We start from the raw sequence: 20,174 nt of genomic DNA, 5'->3' as shown, positions 1-20,174 counted from the left end.
CAGCAATACTCAATCAAGTACAGCAAGTAATTTACTGAATAGCTAGAATGAATGCTGAAACATACAAAATATGAATTATTATGGCTATAGAACATGTACACAAGTGGACACTAAAAGAATAAATTTTAATGAATAAAAAATACATTTAATAATTGCCAAAAAAAATATATTAATAGACAACAGTTTCAAAACTGTTTGCAAAAAAATGACAGTACTGGCAGTTTTTTTATATTTTCTAATTAGGCTGCTCCAAACACTACAGTATAGTATATACACTGTCTTCAATATGTCTGCATACTATGTATCCAAGACTCATGGCAAATTATTATTATTATTATTATTATTATTAATAATATTAATATGAAGAAGAAGAAGAAGATGACTGTAGATGTTAAATGTATTATTAGATTCAATTTTATATTAGTTTTGTCTATGATTTTATTGATGGAAAATTATGAATATCACTTTTTAATCACTTCTGGAGGACTCCCATCTATACTGGATTTTAAAATACATTATATTTTATTTTCAGATTATTTTATTCTACAAAATAATATGTTCTATAGTATAACAAACATTTCCACCATTTATCAAATAAGTACAGTAATGGGCACCAAGTACTCATCAAGCTATGCTGACCTTTATGTTTGTTATTAAAAGGAAAATACCAATCTGGGCTATACTATGCTCTTGGAATGTTATAATGCTGACATTCTTATTATTTAAAAGAATATAATCTGAATGTTGTGCATTTAAAAAAAACTATTTAATGCTAACAGATAAATGCTTAAAACTAGTGCAAATATGTCCCAAAGTAGTCCACAATGTAATAACCTTGTTCAAGTACTGTATATTCATGGATATTCCAGACTGTAGTTTTGCATCTTATTGTTATGGGTTCAACCTATCAAGTAACCTCAATAATGGAAATCTACAAAAAAATAACATAAGGGCACCCAGTATAATATACAGTAGTCTATTTCGAATGATTTCTCCCACCAAATATTGTACATGCATTAATCAAAGTATAGAGCAGGCATTTCATCTGGTACTTAATAGTATCCAATGCAAGGTCAGATACAATTCAGGTCATTACTGCAAGAGCAAAGCCACAATAGGTCAAGAAACAGTAGTGTGAAACCATGACAAAATCCATTATTAGCCATAGAAATCCATAGCAATGGCTGCATACAAGAAAACTTAAAAGTACAGGCTTATCTGAATTGTATAAGCAATCTTTGGAACATCCACTTGTGTACAATACAATCATAGGAACACCAACGCAACATCAATGTGGATGGCCCCCCAATGTGTTTTCTCACATGGCCTTCATCTCTGATTACTATATGCTGGGCCCAGATTAGACCCATTGTCATTCCTGTAACTAAATATTTTACTTATTTTAATATTTGTAATGGTTAGATTTCAACACCATTAAAATCAATTGCTATATAAACTCAATGGAGGTCCTTGATACAGGCCAATCAGCAAGGTTTGTCTTACTGCCTCTACAACATCATGATGGTGATGATATTCTAGAGGGAGCAGACAGCTATATTTCAACTATTTTCAGTTTACTAAAAAATTGGATACCAGATGTTTTCTATTTGGAGAAAAAAAGTCAAAATATTGTGCCATAGTTTGCAGGATAGAACATCTGGCCAAGATGATCAGGTAACCAGTGAGATTTACTGTACTAAGGAAGTACGCACCTTGGGCAAGTTGCAAAGAATATACCAAATAGGATGTCTATCTGTCAAAAAGAGGCAATGGTATAATATATTCAACCATTTGACAATGCTAAATTAATTAGACCATCAGTCTTTTTTATACAGGCCATAGGGCAACAATCAATTTGAGTGTCTGTGTGTGAATACACTATCTGAATCTTAACCATAATCAGAAAAAAATGGTAATATAATGGACCCTCCCTAATCGACTGGATGGAACACCAATTTATCATTCTCTATTTGTATCTCTATTTTCTTTAAAACACTTCTGCAATAGTCAAATTGTCAAACACTCTATCCTTATACAGTAGTTATAATTATTAGTAACCTGTGAATTAACAAGCCTAAGGAATGTTAGGAGGCTAGTATTAGATGAGATTAGGTCAAACATAATAAGATATTTTCAATGCACTATTTTTTTATTTATATAACTTAGCAAAGTACTTTTTTAAATTAAATTGTCATTCCAATTTCATAATGGTCAACTAACCACTTAAATTTATCAAATTTATTGGTAGAAATAAGTGACAAAATCTTAGCTCTCTTCAGCTGGTAAAACTATATAGTCCAACAGATTCAAAATACAGGCATTTGCAGCCATTGTTATGGTGTCCTATGGTGTCCACAGCCTTAGATGTTCCCTTTTTCATTTGTGATATCTTGTAACCTGGGGGCAACACCTACAAAAAATACTGCCTGTTGGTGTTTGGGTATATTGTGTACTTAAATTGGAGATATGAACTGGAATCATTAGTTGAAATAAGTTATCAGTCACTTATCAAGAGTTATTTGTTAGTTACAACAAAACTAAATTGATATTAGAATTCTAAATTAAAAGCATCAGTATTTAATCATTCTCAGAATTAACACTTAATTCCAAAACAATAAATGAACTATCTACATAATGGCCATAGATCACAAGATTATTTCAAAACCTATACAGTGGTTTATAAATCTTAGGGCAAACCTGGTGCCCATGGCCGTACCCAGTGTTGCAGATAAAATGCAAATTCAAACAGAAAGTAATTGTAAGTTAAAATGAAGTGTATAGAGTCCAGAATAAACTTGTACAGTCTGCCAGAAACTCCCACATCTTGGATAAGTGTGCCTTGCACAGCATTAATTCTGCCTTGGTGTGATATATGGGTATGTATTGCTTGGCTGTCCAGGGTAAAGAAAAAAAGGTGTACCAGCTAACCCTTTCTAAAACATTCAGTAAGAATATGTGACTCTGTGAATTGTGAGTCAAAAAAAAAGAACTGATTTGTAGCAAGAGAACCAGTACTTGAAATAATATGCCTGCCAAGGGCTTAATAAATAAAACATGATTTTCCTCCTTGGAAATGAGACCCTTTGCTAAATGCTTAAGCCAATAATCTTTTCAGTTCTTTCAGAAAGCAACCTTATTAACATTAGAGAGTATCTCATAGAAATCAAAACTCTAATGCTGCCTAAGTATCTGTTTGATTTATACCTCTCTATCTAAGATGACCAGGCCACCACACTTGTCAGTGGGATTAATATTGAAGGAGTTATCTTGCTGTAATTGTTTTATTGCTCATCAATTTTATTAGAAAAGATTAAGTCTATTCTAATTGCTGTTCATGTTTTTACTATTAAGGGTGTGAAAATAACTTGAGTTTGTTTTAGAGAGTGCTGGTGGTTAATGGAATACAAGCTAGTTTTTTTTATAAAGACCATCTTTTTTCTCTCTCCTGGATTCCATCTACACTAAACATACATTTTTCATTTGGCACTGGTTCAATCTCCACAGTTTTAGATTAAAAAAATATGCAATAAATTCTGATCAGATAATTTTAGGTACTGTTCAAGATGTATTTTTATGACAGAAAAATCTCAGATTACCTAAAATACCTGTTTTATGATAATAATTGTAATAATTCACATTGCCTAAAGTTTCAGTTGACATATTACATACTGTATGCCCATATTGTAAATGTCTGTGACTCATCTGGATTCATAACAGGGGCCAAAATAGATATATGGCTGGAGGCCGTGTGTAGGAAACTGGAATGTCTAATAATGCTTGTCCTCATAGGATGAATAATATTAGTTATTGAAATAGAATGAGAACAAGACATATGGTTGACACAATAAACAGTCACTGGTTCCCTGCAGGGCTTACAAATATAATCTTAGTCAGGAACTGCAGTGAGTGCATAGACCTGTAATAGGATAGTCTTTGGTGGTAAAACCAGAAGGGCTTGATTAATAGTTCACACAATAATACTGTACTTCCAGCTGTAGACGTAAAGATAGAGCATCCTCATCTATGCCTTTAATAGAATTAAATGAGCCAGGGCGTCAGACTTAATCCCCTGCTGTAATGACTTAATCCCCTGCTGTATTGTTCTCTTGTATTGTATTGCAGTTGAGAACAATAGATGAAAGGCTTATGCTAATAAACCTTGGTGCACCTAGGTGCAGTAGAGAAGCCTAGATGAGCGTGGCTCCATCTGTAGTGGTAGGATGAAGTAAACTGAGGGTACCAGGATGGATGCAAGTCTTAGGCCAGTGCTCACAAGCAGGGAGCACTTGGAGCTTTGGTATAAAGTGTCCAAGCAGAAGCCACAGAGATGCCAAGGTGCAGAATACAGTAGTTGTTATATGACAGATAGAATGTCTTTGGAGTAGCTGCAGTCTGCGATAGTGGAACAGACTGATGTTGGCAATGTATGTTATCGCAGATAACGAAGTAGGACTGTATTATAGTGTAGTGAGACAGAATTATATAAAAGGCTGAATGATGCTGTCAGAGTAGTCAGGCACTTAGCAGTTAATAAAAAGAAAAAGGGATGATGAGGCACCAGAAAGATAGTATTACTGATATGTGGTTAACCAAAATGGGATAATTACAGTACAGTTAGTACCAATATTCCTATGTCCATTTGGTGGTGCGCCCCAAGTCAGAGAGGGGCATACACAAATATACAGAGAGAAAGAAGACTCTTTGTGTGGGCGCACTCTTACAATTGGTAAATACCATGTGATTGGTATTTACCAATCGTAAGAGTGCACCCACACAAAGAGTCTTCTTTCTCTCTGTTTACTTAGCAGTTAATAACCACAATCAGGGGTGAGTGAAAACACAGTTCAGCACATGATACTGAGAATAGTGAAACAACAGAACTGATTAAGTTAGAGCACAAATGGTCCAGGAGTCTGTAAAGTAAGTAGCACGTGACAAGACTGACAAGTGTAGGAGGACTATATACAGTATGTTGCTCTGGAATCCTGAATGAAGCATAGTAGATCTTGGCAGGAATTTGGAGCATACAGTACACACAGGAATGCAGGTAGTCCAATGGGACTGCCTGTAACTGACAGGCAGAACTTCCAATAGGAAGTAACTGCCAGTCACAGTGAAGCCAGTGCAGTCACGAACTGCATCTGGATTTACTGACACTGAGCTGAGATTGCGGATTTTCCTGGAAGCACTTTGGTTAAATCTGCCACTGCTTGCATTCATAAAAAAAGAATACTGTATGTCTTCTGTTGCAGAATCACACTGAGCAGATTTGCTTGCAGTGTATCACAGAAAAGCTTTCATGGCATTTTATTGGAGAGAGCATGCCTACAGGAGATAAGCAGGGCAGACTGCTGTCAGAAAGACTTATATGCAACAGGTGGCATACAACAAAGTTGAGTTATGATGAAGATTATGGCCTTTCATAAACACCCATTAAGAATTAGGTGTCTGTCTTTCTTGCTTCAGTGCCAGACACGGACCTCGTTCCATTTACTAATCTATTGTTTTATGGTCAACAGGTTCCAGGAGGTAAAAGAACATGGGCACAAGTGTTTCTCCAACTCTCAGACACTGTACAGTCTGTCAACGTACCCCAGGTAAGATACTTCGGTGTAGCAAGTTAAGCTGTATTTTTTAGGTGGTTATTTCCATTAAAATTATGTTTAGTATTATCAACCCACCATGATCAAATCTCAAGAAGAATTATTTTTAGAGAAAGGTTAGATTGGACTATTGGAATAGGATGGCTTTAGAGGCATGTGACTACTTGCTGACAAAGTCTGTTTGACCTTTTTTTTTTTAGAGTTAATAAACCTGATGTTTAAAAGATTAAGAGGCTAATTCATAGTTGTATACTATCACAATTGGGCACACATTGTGTGTTCTGAGACAACTGTGGATATTTGCCCATTTGTAGAGTTGGAAGCAGCTATGCAGTTGTATAATCCCTATTCATATGCTTGGTGTCATCACTATCAAAGCTCAATTGTACCAGCCCTATCCCTGATTCAAAAGATCATATGAAAGCAGATGGATCCACCAACAATGCTACACCTTGACAATGTCAAAATATATTTCTAGAATGCCTATTAGATTTCCTGTACAACAATGGGAAATATTTTTCAGGAACAGCTTTACCTCTCATAATCCAGGGAATCACATAATATGAAATCCAGCAGTATACAGTATATGGAACATAACTGTGGAATTAATGAAGGATATATATTTAAGTAAAGATTTAAATGTTTTGGTCTGGTTTAGTTTTCTTTTCCATTTTGATATTATTGCCAAGCTCACAGATAACACAACAACGAAAATAGAAAGACTTTAACTTAATATAATTACTATTATCCTTTAGTTATGAAACTCCAACATATTACACAGAGCTGTACATTGAGGGTACCATAGTACAAATATATAACATATAGCAACATAAAATAGAAAGACCTGGACAAATTATCTTACAATTTAAAAGATGTGATAACTGATTATTCTCAACGTTTATCAGGCACCAAAAAGAGTATGTTTTACTGTACAGACAAACAATACAATATACTCATACAAATAGTACAGGGGGAAAAACTCATGATCTTCATACTGTACAGAATTTAGTGGATTATCAATGGTAGCTAGTGGTTGGGAAAAGTGACTATGACTACTGTAAATCAGTAGCATTTGTAGTCACCAATAATTATAGGTGGTGTGATAAGAAAGACAACTAGTTACTGTGAAACATCAGGGTCAGCAGCTGGCAACCATAATTGTTCTTCAACATCTTTCTCAACTAAATCTCTTTCTTCTTCAAGTTTTGGAAAAGTCTTTTGCTGTTGTGTTGCATGGGCATTCTTATAGTCATCTTTCAGCTCAGAGTAGATGTGTGCCTGGTATCTTTCTGTGGTATCACTCTCACTGCTAGACACAGAGCCAGATCACTAGTTCATTATGTTCAAAAAAGTTTGGTGGCAGGTGTCAGTGAGGCCACTGATATCACCAAAAATGGAAGAGAGAAGTCAACAATAATAAATGTTGAAATCTTTGGACTCAGCAGCTGGTAGATTCTAAAATATTAGTAAAACAACTGTGTCCAAATGTATATTAGAATGTGAGGTTTTCTTTGATCTTGGTTATTTAGTTAAAGTATGACATTTTAAATATGTTCTGCAACAAAATGTTTATTGTAACAGTTGACTCCAATTTTCTTTTCTTCAAAGCACATGTAGAGTATGCATTTCCTCATTTTACTCTAGGTTCATTTGTTAAAATCAATATCACAGATGCTTGTTTTGGAATTAAAGGAGGGGTATGCTTTGACACCACTTCTACCATTAGGTATCCAGTTAAGATGCATCATCCACTGAAGGAAATAGAATGCATCATCCACTGAAGGAAACAGAATGCAGCATCCACTGAAGGAAAAAGAATGCAGGGCGCAGTGACATTTTGATGTTCTGCACTAATATTCTTTGTTGTATAACAAGAAAAAGAGTATGAAAGCTTAAACAAAGTTTAAACTTTTCTTCAGTGTCTAGATCTGCAGCTAGTCCAGGAAAATTTTCTGGAACAAAAACAACATACTGTAAGATTTTTTTTTTAAAAGTTGGTCCAATATCATTAATATCTGAAATTTGCATAATAGTTTTTTTTGCCAGTCTTTAGTATAACAGATGATTAAAAGTAGAAAAACCTGTCAGGAATAGTCTCTTTACACATAGTTTTAATATCGCAGTAGAGTAGTAATAGTCCCTGTGTAACAGTTATCAGACATTGGGCCTAAATTAGACCTGGACGCTGCTACAACAGCGGTTGTAGGTTGAAGCCAGGTGAGGTGTGCGCACATGTGATCGCCTCTGCCTTATTGACAGGCAGAAGCAGTCGCAGGGCGTGTTGGCAGCATTGCGGCTGCATTTTTGGGGCGCTGTCCGGACAATACAGACGTGTCTGGACTGTTTGTGGGGTGGCCCGTGGTGGCTGCGTGATGTCACACGCAGCCGCTGTGGCCAAAAACATGGCGGGTAGACGCCTGCCTTTGCAGCTAGGCTGCATAGGCAGGGAGCTACTCGGCAGGTGCAAAAGCATCGCCACTGTGTTGGGGGGGCAGGACCAGGCATGCGGGGTGTCCCCCCACATGTCAGAGATTTTTATTGTAGATGTGCATTTTTCGCACATCTATGGTCAGGTCTGAATTAGGCCCATGGTCTGAGAACCCTAGACAGCCAACTTTCTGTTTGAAAAAGGCTGTCTCTAAAAACTGTACAAACGTGTTTAAGATTATATTAATCAGATGTTAAATATTAAATTGTATGAAAGTCTAATTAAAGAAAATTATTGCAATGAGTTATGAAATACTTGTGTTGTTTGCACTAATTTATTATAGAGGGAAACCATGATAACCCAATTTCAACAATGAGAACCCTTACCAAAAAAGGGCCAACGTGCACAGATTTTCTTTCGATCTATTTTCCAATGTCTTTTTCATAATATAAAAACCAAACATGTGTACTGTGTATATTATTAAACTGAGTTAAAGAATAAGTAAAGCTATTTAATTGACTCACAAACGTCACTGAGGCTGAATAAAATACATGAATACAGTGGCGTTTTTATAGTTAATGTTCTTTGACCACAGTGTCAAGCTGCCATGTTAGATAGGAGGGTCCACTCTTACGAGATCTGGTTAGGATCTCGGCATGCAGGATCCCGGCAGTCGAAGTACCAATGCTGGACTCCGGTTATGGATCACAATCCCTGGTGATGGGATCCCAACTGCCAAGATCCTGAAAATGGTTTGCCGAGGCTACAGAGAGGTAAGCTGCAGGGGGTGGGGGTTAGGTTTAGACTGTGTGGGGAGTTTTAGGGTTAGGCTGCAGGGGGAGGGTTATGATAAGGCTGTGGGGAAGGGGGTTTAGGGTTAGGCACCCCCAGGGAGGATTAGGGTTAGGTTGCAGGGAAGGGAGGATTAGGTTTGGCTGCAGGAAGGGGTGGTTAGGGTCATCCACCACTGTGGAGGGTTAGGGTTAGGCTGCATGGGGAGAGGGTTAGGGTCAGGCTACAGGTTGCTGCTGTTGGTAATATAACTGCCATCATGCCAAGCAACAGGAACCCGATACCATCCCTCTCTTACAAAGAAGGGAGATTTTGAGACACAGTATTGCAGATTGAAATACTTGCAGAGAGTTTTTGACCTGATATAAGGTCCCATTATGACACTATCCTAAAGAATTAGAAGGATATCCAGTCTCCATAGAGGAATGTGGGGATGTAAATATTTTAGGGTGAGATTTATCAAAGCTTTGAGATAGAGAGTTAAATCAGAGAGAGATAAACTACCAATCAATCTGCTCCAATTTATCATTTTTCAAACAGCCTGTAACATGGCAGTAAGGAGCTGATTGGTTGGTACTTTATCAATGTTTAAACTTTGATAAATATCCCCTTTAATCCTTTATAGAGCAGCAGTGGAATAATCATTGTAATAAAAAATAAAACAAAACTGTAGGAACATTATTATTTATCTCTCGAATTTCCCACTTTCACATTAAAAATACATTTAAAAGTTTTTATATTAAGCATGAAAGAAAACAAGGACTTATTGAAACATGTGAGGTTCTCTGCCTAGCTTATCTGTTCTAAACAAATTACATTGTCCTCAGTAACATGATGAAATATGGAATTTTCAATCAAACTGTACATTTACATTCATTTACAGATTATTTGCCAAAGTTCTAAAAAAAATAAATTTTTTTATCTCTTCAGTAATGGGAAAGACAAGACAACAGAAATCTTACTTGCCACCTCCTTGCATTGTATATCCTCTATCACTGGATCTTCACTGCAGCCATTTTAGCTACAGTATCATTCCCTTTTAAAATTTCCTCAGTATTACAGTCCACATACTGTATATATTGATGCATAGCTGTGTCCTGATCTTATTATAAGCAAATGTATTTGTAATTTTCCAGGAACAATACATATTTGATTTCATTTCTACTTACTGCTTTGCAGAATGTGCATGTAAGAAACATAGCTGTTATTTTACAATTCTAGGTCCTTCAGCTGCAGGTAAACAGTGGCGCTCAGAGGCAAAATTGTGAATTGCAACACTATAGTATTTTAAACTGTTTAAAAAACAGTCAATTTTTAAGCAAACGCTCTATGCCATCAACTCATACTACAGCATAAGGCATCTAATGTTTTTTTTTTAGAAAGCTTTAAAATATATCTTCAAAATCATATCTTAAGTACTGAAAATACTAAACTAAGCCCTTATGGTACATTAAAATGTCTGTTTAAATTTACAGTTTTAAAGTTAGGAAAAAAGCGCACTAACTTTTTGAAACAACATACAGTAGGTGCAACATTATCAAAAACTGACATCATGAGTGACATGTAATAGGATGCGATTTTTAGTAAAATTCCAAATTTGCCCCTTATCGCATGTTTTGAAAGCGTTAATTTTTTGCCAAAATCGCAAATCTAATAGGATGCGAATTAGGGAGTGAAACATGTGATGTCATGCAATTTGTCACGATATTATGACCCAGTAATGTGCGCTTTTCTGACCAACCAGAATGCGATTTACAACACCACCATTACACACAAGCAAAGAACCCCACCTACTGGCCAAGCTAAGTCCCCTGGAATCTGCATCACACACCCTATATAAAGGGCTCCAGCTCCATTTTGCCCTTTGTTAGGCTGGGAGTAGTGTAAGATGGAGAGGAGAGTGAGCAAGAGAGGCAGCATGGTGGCAAGGAGGGCTGCGGCTCGGAGGAGTCAGGAGGAGTAGGCTCAGCATGAGGAGCAGGAGGAGGCTGGTGCTGGAAGCAGACAAAGTGACACAGAGGAGGAGGATTTTGAGAGGGAGCAGGAGGAAGAGGAAGAGGTGGAGGAGCCTCTCCTTAGTGACATCGACTGGCAGGAGGAGGGTGATGGGGGCCTGTTTGAGGAGGAGGCCACAGAGGAGGGTGAGGAGGATGAGGAGGGTGAGGAAGGCTCTATGCCAGGGCGTACTCCCAGTGGTCGCCATGTGCATTTTTCCTATGAGGAAAACTGTGCCCTGTCAGGGCAATGTTGCCAGTTTTTAATCGGCTTCTGGGGAAGGATAGCCACCGCTCTAATATGGTGCGTAAGCGCAAAATGTGGGAGGACATTACAGACACAGTTAATGCGGTTAGCATTTTCAAGCAAAAAGTGGTGAACATTAAAAAAGATTTAATGACATAAAAAGACTGCTCAAAATGAAGATGGCTGCAGAGAGAAAGGAGGCCAAATGCGTAGGGGGAGGTACCAGTGCACCCATACAGTTTACAGCCTACGAGGAACAACTGAAGTGAATAATACCGACAGAGATACTTCCTGGGCTACACATACTGTAGCTGATACTAATCAGCCTGCATCACCCCCACAAGCTGGTAAGTGATCACATATTTTTGCAGATAAAAATACATTTACGTTAACAAACTATGCTAGGTATTCTTACTATGTGTTCTACAATGTAATGGTGCTGTGGCACTGCACATACCATCAAGGTGCTGTAATGTGAACCTATGCTGGAAACTATTTGTTTAATGCTTTAGCTGGTTCTTGTAGTTCCACAGCAGCATGTTTTTTAATAGTCAAGAACTACACATTACAGTGGTGTATAGAATTATAATGCAGTCATTTTTTTTTCTTAGACATGACCTAATAAGCTACATTAATCATGTTTGGCACCAAAAAAAACATATATGTATTTTTTTAGGACAAAATACATTTCATCAAAAATGTTTTTTAGGATTGTAAACATGATGAACATTTTTAATGAACCATTTTCACATCTGAATCTGCATGCTGCAAATAAGTGTGGATAATGGCATGCATTTAATCTGTTTCCTCCTATGTCTTTAGAGCACCACATCAGAGAAGGTGTACTGCTACACAGAGGAAACAATGTGTTTGGCTAGATGTAGAAGCTGCTGGTGAGTTTCTCCTGTCAAAAAGACACAGGTGGTCATTCCGAGTTGTTCGCTCGCTAGCAGTTTTTAGCAGCTGTGCAAACGCTATGCCGCCTCCCACCTCCCACTGGGAGTGCATTTTAGCTTAGCAGAAGTGCAAACGATAGGATCGCAGAGCGGTGGCAAAGTTTTTTTGTGCAGTTTTAGAGTAGCTCAATACCTACTCAGCGCTTGCGATGACTTCAGACTGTTCAGTTCCTGTTTTGACGTCACAAACACGCCCTGCGTTCGCCCAGCCACGCCTGCATTTTTACTGGAATGCCTGCGTTTTTTTGAACACTCCCTGAAAACGGTCAGTTGACACCCAGAAATGCCCACTTCATGTCAATCATTCTGCGGCAACCAGTGCGACTGAAATGCTTCGCTAGACCACGTGTGAAACTACATCGTTTGTTGTAATAGTACGTCGCGCATGCACATTGCGCTGCATACGCATGCGCAGAAGTGCCATTTTTTTGCCTCATTGCTGCACAGCGAATGAATGCAGCTAGCGATCAACTCGGAATGACCACCACAAAACACACAATAACTATCAAACCATGACGTTGCCAGGAAGATTCATACTGGAAACACCACTGAAAGACTCCGAAATGTCCAAAAACATAGTAATTTATATATTTAAACCCTAGCAAAGGAACTGGGTTATTTTCCTTATTTACAGATATTGTCGCATTAATACTGGCCAAATCTGGCACCGTACATCATTACATATTTATGCAAAGCAGCCCTATGCTTTCCAGATAACTTGTAGTCCGTTGTTTTTTTTGTTTGTTTTTTTAAAATACAAATTTAACACAGCTTGATAAAAAGACATCACATACTCCCAAAACATATGTTCATGTTAATGTGCTAAATGAAAACACGGTTGTGTAGATGGCCATGGGAAGATGTCACCATAATTGATAACTTACACCCAAATTTGCAAATTCAACATAGTTACATAGTTACATTGGCCCTCATTCCGAGTTGTTCGCTCGCAAGGCGAATGTAGCAGAGTTACACACGCTAAGCCGCCGCCTACTGGGAGTGAATCTTAGCTTCTTAAAATTGCGACCGACGTACGCGCAATATTGCGATTACAAACGAGTTAGCAGTTTCAGAGTAGCTCCAGACTTACTCTGCCTGTGCGATCATTTCAGTGCTTGTCGTTCCTGGTTGACGTCACAAACACACCCAGCGTTCGCCCAGGCACTCCCACCGTTTCTCCGGCCACTCCTGCGTTTTTTCCGGAAACGGTAGCGTTTTCAGCCACACGCCCCTGAAACGCCGTGTTTCCGCCCAGTAACACCCATTTCCTGTCAATCACATTACGATCGCCGGAGCGAAGAAAAAGCCGTGAGTAAAAATACTTTCATCATAGTAAAGTTACTTGGCGCAGTCGCAGTGCGAACATTGCGCATGCGTACTAAGCGGATTTTCACTGCGATGCGATGAAAAATACCGAGCGAACAACTCGGAATGAGGGCCATAGTTGGTAAGGTTGAAAAAAGACAAGATGTCCATCGAGTTCAATCTGTATTTTAAATTATAAAACACTTAGATGCTGTAGCCCTGGATATTTCTATCAGTTAGGAATTTATCTAATCCATTTTTGAACTTATTTAGTGAGTCCTCCTCTGGTAGGGAATTCCAGATCTTTATTGTTCTTGCTGTGAAGAACACTTTCCTCCGTTGTGTATGTAATTTACCTATCTCAACATATTCACAGGAACAACACAGCAACTCCAGCAAACACAGGTTCAGGTTGTCTGGAGTGAAGAATACCTGGAAATTATTTTGGAGCCAGTGGAGGCATTTCCTGCTGAAGAACAAACAACACAGGCATCCATTACAGAAAGTCAACCCACTGTCCTGGAAACCCAGCATATACAAACCACACCATCACCCCCTACTGCCGACCAACTTGCAAGGTCATTAGACACTTTTAAAACAAAACAGCTTGATTTCATGTCCACCCAAAGCTAACAAATGCTCCATATGCAGGGCTACCTTAAAAATATATGCCAGCAACTACGTAAAGTAGCACACACTGAAAGAGTAGCTCAGGGTACCAGAATCCGGATGGCAGCATCTCTAGATATGAGGCTATCTGAAACTAGTAATGCACTAAGGCCACAAACAGATGCCATTAGGGCACAAAATTAAACAATTGTGGCCCAAACAGATGCCATAAGGTCACAAACAAATGCATTAGTGTCCCTACACACACACACACACACACACACACACACACACACACACACACACACACACACACACACCTTACTGCTGAAGGCCAACCGATAATTCCAAATACACCTTCAACTATAAGTAGTGTCTCAAGTACACCTATAAGCACCTCTCCTACTACTCCCCCACGCCATAGTGTAAGAACAAGAAGGTGGGGTCCCAAAAGTAGGCAAGTCGGCTTGCAGCAGGTCACAAAGCAAAAAATAATGTGCATCAACATTTAAGATGTAGGTTTCTGTCTTTTTTGTATTGTGTTTTTCTATATTTGGAATATTTGAAATTTGGGACTCACTGTAATGTTTGTACCCATGTTTATGCACAACAATTACTTTCAGTAAAAAGTGTTGAAAAACCACACATATGCATTTTGTCTAAGTCGTTTTATCGGTACATTTTGCAAATGTAAGTTGTTTCTTACTGAAAAAAGCAAGGCCAACGGAGGATCACATATATAACAGAGTATTGGTTAAAATCCAAGTCAATACTGACATTTAATCAATGTTTTAAATTTACACATGTAAAAACACTAACTTATCAGCATGTATGTATACAAGCAATTAGCAGATATGGGCAAACTTCTTAGGGGTGGGCCATATTACCCTAAACATTTGGAGGGGCAAAAAATTAAATGTTAATGGACAGTGATTGTAAGGAATATGGGTTTTTTGTTTTTAAAATGAAGCAAGGTAATTCAATCAAATTACCGGAGAAATACAGTCGTATAATCTCAGTCCAAATCATATCCCCCCTCCGCGTAAAACTATTTGCCCTAACTCGTGTAGGTTCAGCTTCCTCCACGACTGCTGCAATGCCTTCCTCTGCATAATTGTCTTGGCCCAGGGCAATGTTATGCAGCAAGCCTGGACGATCATCACTACTTTGGGTGGTTGATAAAGTAGGGTACCTGATGACCAGTCCAAACACCTAAAATGACTTTTCAGCAACCCAAAAGTGTGTTCCACAACATTGCAGGTGGCAATGTGTGCATCATTATATTGGTGCTGTGAAGTGCCTTGTGGATTACGCAGATGTGTCATGAGCCACGGTAGACACACATACCCAGAATCCCCTGCAAAACATGAGTTGTGGTTGTGAATGATTAATTACAGTTGTTTTCAGGTATAGTTAATTACCAGACCCTAACAGTCAGTTATTACTACACATAAGCACAATCATTAGAGGAATGTAAGTTGACTTCATGGCACAAATAAGTGTGTTACTGACCAAATAAGCACACCATTATGGGTCAGGGTCATGCTGCATTGTTAGGCATTAAAAGAGTACTTTTAAAAGGACATATTAGGAAACACATTAAAAGATAACTTGAATGTACCTACCAAGTAGCCATCCCTCAGGCATGGTGTGCTGCTGGAAGCGTTCCCAAAGGGATGAGTGATGCAGGATATAGGCATCATGGCAAGACCCTGGGTAACCTGCAACCACACTGAGAATTCTAAGGTTAGCATCACACACCACCTGCACATTGAGGGAGTGATGCCCATGTGGATTGACAAAGACATACCCCCTCATGTGTGGTGCCCAAATCCCAATGTGGGTGCAGTCTATGGTCCCCAGCACATTAGGGAATGCTGAGAGCCGATAGAATGCCACCTTCAGGTCCTGCCACTTGGACTCAGAACTTGGGAATGAGATATATGTGCGCCTCAGCTTCTTCAAGGCATATAACACTTGAGTTAAATGCCTTGAGAAAGTGGCTTGTGTAACCCCCAGCGACCAAGAGCCCACAGACTGAGTGGTGCCTGTGGCAAAAAAGTGCATATAGCTCCAAATCATGTGTCACCTGCAAAAAAGCCATTGCTCAATCCCTCACAGGTGCCCAAGATGATGTAGGGGTATTTGTAAGGATGTTTCTGATGAAAGTAAGGCTCACCTGTGTAAAATGTAACCCTTTGGGTGACATGTAAGAGGATGAGCTTATTAGACTTTTGAGACTTTTAGTCAAAAACGGCCAAAATCGCCTGTTTTGTATGGTGGAAGTACTCCAAATCGTCTATCTCTACCTGGTCTGTTTTGTGTGCAGTTTTTAGTCAATTTTTAAGTGCGATTTTTAAAATCACATCCTATTACATTTGCGAGTTATATACTTTTGAGTGAGAAAACATCTGGATGCGATTTGAAGTGCAAAATTAAATCAACATGCGATTTACTCTTGAAAAATGCGAATTAGAGTGCAATTCGCATCCTATTACATTTGCGATTTACTCAAGACAGGCAATTTCGGACGTTTTGTTGAATAAAAGTCTCAAAAGTCTAAAAAGCTCGTCCTATTACATGTCACCCCATATTTCTTTATTTAGCCAATTTGAGAGCATTTAATACACACTGCACCCATTATAAATACAACACTGACAGTGATGCAGCTCTATAATAAGAGGAACACCTAACCTTTTACAATTGCATGCAAATTAATTGGGACAAAGTAAGTTTTTGTGGTTTATCTTCAGGACATAGTGAATGCTGTAACTGGTTATTGCAGATGTTAAGAATTTTAGCTGTTAAAACTAGTGATGAGCGGGTTCGGATCCTCGGGATCCGACCCGCCCGAACTTCACCTTTTTTTTACACGGGTCCGAGCGACTCGGATCCTCCCGCCTTGCTCGGTTAACCCGAGCGCGCCCGAACGTCATCATCCCGCTGTCGGATTCTCGCGAGACTCGGATTCTATATAAGGAGCCGCGCGTCGCCGCCATTTTCACACGTGCATTGAGATTGATAGGGAGAAGACGTGGCTGGCGTCCTCTCCGTTATAGTAGAACACAGAGTGACTTAGTTAGTTATAATTGTGGGGAGGATTGGGGACGGGGAGCAGCTGTTAGGGAGTACAGTGCAGGGTTTTGATTATACCACACCAGTGAGTTTAATCCTTTGTTTCTCTGCCTGAAAAAAACGCTCCACCATATCTGTGCTCACTCAGTGTGCTGCACTGCTGCATGATATATCTGTGCTGAGTGCACTGCTCTGCTCACACTGCCTAATTGTGGGGACTGGGGAGCAGTTATAGCAGGAGTACAGTGCACAGTTTTGCTGACAGTGACCACCAGTCCAGTATACGTTTGTCTGCCTGAAAAACACTCCTGTGTTTTTTTTTTCTTCATACTAGTTTAGCAGTCTGCTGACAGTGTCCACCAGGTCTGTTATACAGTATATTATATATATAAGCAGCAGTACGGTAGGCCACGGCTGTACCTACCTCTGTGTCGTCAGTGCACTCGTCGTCCATAAGTAATATAATACTATACTATCCATCCATCTACATTGTATACCTGTGGTGTTTTTTTTTCCCTTCATACTAGTTTAGCAGTCTGCTGACAGTGTCCACCAGGTCCGTTATACAGTATATTATATATATAAGCAGCAGTACGGTAGGCTATGGCTGTACCTACCTCTGTGTCATCAGTGCACTCGTCGTCCATAAGTAATATAATACTATACTATCCATCCATCTACATTGTATACCTGTGGTGTTTTTTTTCTTTCTTCATACTAGTTTAGCAGTCTGCTGACAGTGTCCACCAGGTCCGTTATACAGTATATTATATATATAAGCAGCAGTATGGTAGGCCACGGCTGTACCTACCTCTGTGTCATCAGTGCACTCGTCGTCCATAAGTAATATAATACTATACTATCCATCCATCTACATTGTATACCTGTGGTGTTTTTTTTTTTTCTTCATACTAGTTTAGCAGTCTGCTGACAGTGTCCACCAGGTCCGTTATACAGTATATTATATATATAAGCAGCAGTACGGTAGGACACGGCTGTACCTACCTCTGTGTCGTCAGTGCACTCGTCGTCCATAAGTAATATAATACTATACTATCCATCCATCTACATTGTATACCTGTGGTGTTTTTTTTTTTTCTTCATACTAGTTTAGCAGTCTGCTGACAGTGTCCACCAGGTCCGTTATACAGTATATTATATATATAAGCAGCAGTACGGTAGGCCACGGCTGTACCTACCTCTGTGTCGTCAGTGCACTCGTTGTCCATAAGTAATATAATACTATACTATCCATCCATCTACATTGTATACCTGTGGTGTTTTTTTTCTTCTTCATACTAGTTTAGCAGTCTGCTGACAGTGTCCACCAGGTCCGTTATACAGTATATTATATATATAAGCAGCAGTACGGTAGGCCACGGCTGTACCTACCTCTGTGTCGTCACTCGTCGTCCATAAGTATAAGTAATAATAGTATACTATCCACCCATCTACATTGTATACCTGTGGTGGGTTTTAGTTGTGCGCAAAATATGGAGAACAAAAATGTGGAGGTTAAAAAATAGGGAAAGATCAAGATCCACTTCCACCTCGTGCTGAAGCTGCTGCCACTAGTCATGGCCGAGACGATGAAATGCCATCAACATCGTCTGCCAAGGCCGATGCCCAATGTCATAGTACAGAGCATGTAAAATCCAAAACACAAAAGATCAGTAAAAAAATTACCCAAAAATCAAAATTAAAAGCGTCTGAGGAGAAGCGTAAACTTGACAATATGCCATTTACGACACGGAGTGGCAAGGAACGGCTGAGGCCCTGGCCTATGTTCATGGCTAATGGTTCAGCTTCACATGAGGATGGAAGCACTCATCCACTCGCTAGAAAAAAGAAAAGACTTGCGGCAAAAGCACAGCAAAGAACTGTGCGTTCTTTGAAATCACAAATCCCAAAGGAGAGTCCAATTGTGTCGGTTGCGTTGCCTGACCTTCCCAACACTGGATGGGAAGAGCTTGTGCCTTCCACCATTTGCACGCCCCCTGCCAGTGTTGAAAGGAGCACCCGCAGTCCAGTTCCTGATAGTGAAATTGAAGATGTCAGTGTTGAAGTACACCAGGATGAGGATATGGGTGTTGCTGGCGCTGGGGAGGAAATTGACAAGGAGGATTCTGATGGTGAGGTGGTTTGTTTAAGTCAGGCACCCGGGGAGACACCTGTTGTCCGTGGGAGGAATATGGCCATTGACATGCCTGGTGAAAATACAAAAAAAATCAGCTCTTCAGTGTGGAATTATTTCAACAGAAATGCGGACAACTGGTGTCAAGCCGTGTGTTGCCTTTGTCAAGCTGTAATAAGTAGGGGTAAGGACGTTAACCACCTCGGAACATCCTCCCTTATACGTCACCTGCAGCACATTCATAATAAGTCAGTGACAAGTTCAAAAACTTTGGGCGACAGCGGAAGCAGTCCACTGACCAGTAAATCCCTTCCTCTTGTAACCAAGCTCGCGCAAACCACACCACCAACTCCCTCAGTGTCAATTTCCTCCTTACCCAGGAAAGCCAATAGTCCTGCAGGCCATGTCACTGGCAAGTCTGATGAGTCCTCTCCTGCCTGGGATTCCTCCGATGCATCCTTGAGTGTAACGCCTACTGCTGCTGGCGCTGCTGTTGTTGCTGCTGGGAGTTGATCGTCATCCCAGAGGGGAAGTCGGAAGACCACTTGTACTACTTCCAGTAAGCAATTGACTGTCCAACAGTCCTTTGCGAGGAAGATGAAATATCACAGCAGTCATCCTGTTGCAAAGCGGATAACTGAGGCCTTGACAACTATGTTGGTGTTAGACGTGCGTCCAGTATCCGCCGTTAGTTCACGGGGAACTAGACAATTGCTTGAGGTAGTGTGCCCCCGTTACCAAATACCATCTAGGTTCCACTTCTCTAGGCAGGCGATACCGAGAATGTACACGGACGTCAGAAAAAGACTCACCAGTGTCCTAAAAAATGCAGTTGTACCCAATGTCCACTTAACCACGGACATGTGGACAAGTGGAGCAGGGCAGACTCAGGACTACATGACTGTGACAGCCCACTGGGTAGATGTATTGCCTCCCGCTGCAAGAACAGCAGCGGCGGCACCAGTAGCAGCATCTCGCAAACGCCAACTCGTTCCTAGGCAGGCTACGCTTTGTATCACCGCTTTCCAGAA

The sequence above is a fragment of the Pseudophryne corroboree genome, chromosome 6 (genome assembly GCF_028390025.1).
Source record: "Pseudophryne corroboree isolate aPseCor3 chromosome 6, aPseCor3.hap2, whole genome shotgun sequence".
Classification (NCBI taxonomy): Eukaryota; Metazoa; Chordata; class Amphibia; order Anura; family Myobatrachidae; genus Pseudophryne; species Pseudophryne corroboree.
Note: the sequence above shows the minus strand (reverse complement) of the source record.